Genomic DNA, 5,000 nt, shown 5'->3' on the forward strand with positions numbered 1-5,000 from the left:
CGATTAGCGGAAGATGATGCTGCAGTTTCATTTATCCATTGTCTCACCCAATATCTGCTTTCAGTTTAAAATTTGAAATACTGTTAAATGAGATAATTATAAATACCTCATCACACATAATTTTTTTTGGAAAAGTGTTGAAGACAAAGAAAGCATCTGGCAATATATTTTCAAGATTTGTTCCATGAGTTCCACCACTATATGTGTACTTTTATCATTATGACAAAATTAATTTGATAGTTAACTGAGTTACTCAATGAATCAAGAACAATGTTACAGATATAATCTCGTGCAAGTACCAGTATTACATCTGGTTCCATTTATTTGGTACACCAAAATTGGTGGCTGATGTCTTTTGTTTCTCAGGATTAGGGATGTATTAGATTTGTGCTCTCTTCCTATTTTGTTAGAATATTGTCGAATGATCTTAATTTTGGAAGGGGTGATACTAATCATTATTCTCTTTAATTACTTTTAAGGATGATGAGTCAATCAATGGAGAGGTTCTAAAAACAACATTTGCAAGGATTGTTGCTTCTGGCACACTAATTGAACTAGAGACATTTACCTTGTGGCAGAAAGCAAGGTTTTGTTAAAACTTTCATTCGCTGTAATTGTTTTGCTGGGAGCATACTTAATTATCAGCTTAATCTCAGGTTTTTTTCTTCTTTTTGGAAACAAAAAGTTTTTAGTTTTTTCTTAACGTAAATTATCAGCCTAAGTTCTGTGTTTTTTTTTTCTTTTTGAAAACAATTCTGTTGGAGAAAAAAAGAACACATTGGTAAAGGTCAACGATGGCAAAATTTTTGCATCAGTTATCCTAAGGCATGTTCCATTTTTTTACGTTTGACTTCTTTCTGTAAGAACTGACTTGTATTACATGTACGTAAAACCCATTTTGTTATACTGAGTCACATTTATCCAAGTATGTTGTATGCTTTAGTTTTTGTAATTGAAGTTATTTTGCAGCCATTCATTGTTATAATCTGTAATCAAAACACAAACCACTCAATTTATCTTTGTTTAAGGCAAGAACACATTCAGCTGATTGCCATTTTATTATTGCCCGAATAATTAGAATAAAGATAGCTTTGATTTTGTGATGTATTTGTATGTGTATACAGATTGTATTTATCATGCATGTCGATGGGCATTCTTTGCAATCTTATGATTAAAATTACCAGTATTAGATGCTTCATTGTCAACCTGGTCTTTTCTTTACATAATATTTAAAAAATGAACTTTTCATGGTTTTATGAGAAATCTGACTATAAATGAAGGTACAGTAGATCTAGTGAGGGTGAATGTGTTCTGTAGAAAGAGTAAATATTACTCTGACAAGGGGAGTAAAGTTTAAGAGGGTAAATTTTACTCTTGAAAAGGAGTGGTTTTGTACCTTTTTGTCTCACCCCAGTTTTGGAGTTAATTTAACTCTGTCAAGGGTAAATTGAACTCCATTTAAAGAGTTCAATTCACTCCAATAGAAGGATATAATTTTCTCTTGTATTGGAGTGAATTTTACACCACAGGAGGGGTAAACAATACTGGAGTAAATTTTTACCCCAACAAAAGAGTAAAAGATATAAGAGTACATTTTACTCCAAAAACGGAGTAAGCAATACCGGGGTGAATTTTACTCCAAAAATGGAGTGGTTTTGTACCGTTTTTTTTACTCCCTTTTTGGAGTTAAATCTACTCCTTGAAAATAACAGTGAGGTGTAGTTGTGAACGTATGTCATCACTACCAGGAGTGGGTGCCAGCCCCGCAATCATCTTAACTTCATTCCACCACTGGCTGGGTTTGGTGGTCCTAAGGTTGGCGACTTTGTTATTATAGTATTTGCTGCAACACAACTTTCGCTGACGATTAGTGATGTTACGAAGGAGCCTATAACGCTCAGTGTCTCCTTGCGCAAATGCCTTTTGACGCGACTTTATCAGAGCCTTGAATTCGGCAGTCACCCAAGGAGCATCATTCACGTGAATTTTAAAAGTCTTGAGAGGCATGATGGTGTCTAAGGCAATCTTTACGAGGTCTTGGAAAAGTTGCAACTTACTTTCGCAATTGGTAGCCGAGTCAAGAACCGACCAATCTGTGGATCCCAGATACCTGCCAAGCTCACATTTACGGCTAGAGCGAGTGTTCCTACGAGTGATAAAACGACGACTGCTGGTAGTGCGCTTGCTCTTCGATTTAGGTTCCAATAAGACCACAGAATGATCAGAAAGACCAAATGGAGGAAAGATCTGTAAAAATTCTTTGCTGAACTGGGGCATGTTGGTAATAATTAGATCCAGTGTGCGGTCACCTCTAGTAGGAACATGCACAATTTGCTTTAACTTGAACTGCGTTAGTATTTGACTGATGTTAAGCTGATTAAAGTCGCCAGTTAGAAGGATTCCGCACCCTGGATAAAGCCCTTCGATGGTCGTAAGTGAAGAAAGGAGGTAGTCGGTCATAGTTGCATCACTGGCTCCGTTAGGGTATAACGTGTGATAAACAGTTCCAGCAACAATGCAGGGGAACCCTCTTGCCCGTCGCGCAGGTCCAAGATGAACCCGTAGCGCCTGCTCCAACTCGAGATGGTATGAAGCATTGAGGGTCTTAAGCTTCATAGTAGTGTTAATATAAAGACCATCCCCTCCATGCATGCTAGATTTGCGGTTCTTTAAGCACAAGTTGTAACCGGGAAGGTGAAGATGATGCTCAGGTGCGGTGTCGTCATACACCCAGGTTTCAGTCATTGATATAATGTCGGGCTTGTTATTATTAGCAAAGGACCTGAGTTCATCAATCTTTGGGCTAAGAGACATCATATTTGCCAGTGCAACAGAGGGACAGAATTCCCTACGATTCTAAGACCTGGAATCCTGGAACAGGATTCTGAGACTCTGGAACAGGAGCGTGACTCTCTCGTAAAACAAGCTAGATGACATCGAAAAGGATTTCATGAAGAGCCTGAATGTTTGTCTAACATGGTAAAGAAACCACGAATTAGGGAGATACACCTGAAAAATACAGGGTGCGTAACATGTGACGAAAACGTCTCATCTCACGAAGAATTCAATAACATAAATGACGATAGCCACGCGGTACGAGATTGCCACAACACAAGATGTGTTAAGTTCTGGGGAAACAACATTGATTGGATCTGTGATATTGAACGTGCAGCTAAACGTACCGACAGTGCAAGTCAAAATTAGCTAAAATTGTTCCATTGAGACAGCCTAACCCGGCAGTCATCCAGTGGCCTCTAGATTTTTCTCCCACCAGTTCTAGTTCGGGCACGGCTCTCCGACACTAACGCTAACGCTTTTTTAACACTGACCACTTTCTGAAAAACACTTTATGTTTCTGTATCTGGAAACTAAACATCTACTTTTTGTTAGATACGAAAATAACGGCGGGGTAACTGCCACACTCTTGTGGCACAAAAATTTAAAATGAAAATACGATTTAACTCGATGCACTATATAAAACAAATTCGACAGCTATATAGACAAGTTTAGAGATGGAAATAACATCTCCTCAAAGATCTCTAGAGGAAAGCAAACTACCCGAAAACAAATCCTTACCCAACGTTCATCGAACGAAAATTATCGGCCCACAATGCATAGCTGAAAAACAAGGGCTTTACAGTTTCTTTGCGCCCGTGGTTTGTGGAGATATAACCTAGAACACAAATCCCCCTGGTCAGTTGACTTTTCGTGCAGTGCACTGAGTGGCTGTTTTCGCAAGTTACCGTTGAAACTTTAAGGAACTAGAGGGGAATGGTAACATCGAAGTCGATCTTTTGACGTGGGAAAATAATGGTGAAATCGGACGCCGAAGTCAAGTTAAAAATTTTATGGTCTAGAATTGAGGCTTTCTTTCTGAGTGGTTGGAAAAGGGCGTGCAAAGTGACCTAGGATGAGATATTTGAATCCCAAAGGGGATGTAAGTGCTTAGGTCTGAAGTACTGTTTAATAAACAAGCGGGAGTGTTTTATCGGGTTATAAAACTACGAGACGAAGCCGAGTTGTTTTATAACCCGATAAAACACGATCCGCAAGTTTATTGAACGGCTTCAAAAGCGAAAATCTGTAGTGAATATGCGAACTTGTTTGTTTAGCGTACTAGTGTAATAATTTTAATTTCGTGTTGGACAAATGAATTTGAAGATGGAACACGCATTACGTGGAGTCGCACTGGGAATAATAATAATAATAATAATAATAATAATAATAATAATAATATTATAATAATAAAAACAATAATAACAATAACAATAATGATAATAATAATAATTTATTCAGAATCAATCCTGAAACGGGGACCCAGAGGTTATCCCTATTAAAGAGCCTCCTACCTAACTACATTTAAATACTATTTACAAGTGATAAAATTATTTCAAAAATTAGAACTAACGGGAAAGAGCATGCCTAAAATAGAAACAAACAAACGAAAAAAAAAATTGTATATATAAAAGGATTAAATAAAAAATATAATTAAAAAAGAAATTAAAAAAGAAACGATAAGAAGCGGTGGATTAATTAACTTATGTTCATCCACTTTTTCCAAATTGTACTTAAAATTTGTTAATATTAATGTCATTTCCAAGAATGTAGTGTGGTAAGTTGTTCCATTCCTTAATGATCCCCAGGCTCACAAACAAAGAATATTTAAAAGCATTTACTTTTGCAGATTTTATGCGTATTTTGAGTTGCTGTCACAGAACTCAAGGTAGTCACGGCATTCTAGCCCGTTTAACTCAAATACTGTCTTATAACACTCTACTAAAGAGAAGTATTCTCTTCGACGCTTTCGCATCTCTCTTCATATGACATCTCACGTCGTTTTTGCTCAAGGGCAATTCTTGATGCTCTTCGTTGTATGCTTTCATAGGCCAGTTTGTCTTTAAACAAGGTAGGGTGACCATACTGGGCTTGCGTATTCTAATAGAGGTCGTACAAGTGATCTATAAAGTACTGAGAAGATTTCTCTGTTCTTGCTGCCAACT

General features: G+C 37.2%; 1 protein-coding gene and 1 long non-coding RNA gene across 2 annotated transcripts in view; one reads left to right on the forward strand and one right to left on the reverse strand.

Moving 5' to 3' along the window:
• The window catches only part of LOC138041895 (uncharacterized), a 1,538-nt gene extending 433 nt beyond the window's left edge, over positions 1-1,105 (forward strand). The window contains exon 2 of the long non-coding RNA XR_011130891.1: positions 480-1,105. This is a non-coding gene — a long non-coding RNA (uncharacterized lncRNA). The remainder of the gene's footprint in view (positions 1-479) is intronic.
• LOC138039715 (L-rhamnose-binding lectin CSL1-like) overlaps positions 1-5,000 on the reverse strand; it is a 23,765-nt gene that overhangs the window by 11,548 nt on the left and 7,217 nt on the right. The window lies entirely within an intron of this gene.

Source organism: Montipora capricornis, chromosome 3 (genome assembly GCF_036669925.1).
Source record: "Montipora capricornis isolate CH-2021 chromosome 3, ASM3666992v2, whole genome shotgun sequence".
Lineage (NCBI taxonomy): Eukaryota > Metazoa > Cnidaria > Anthozoa > Scleractinia > Acroporidae > Montipora > Montipora capricornis.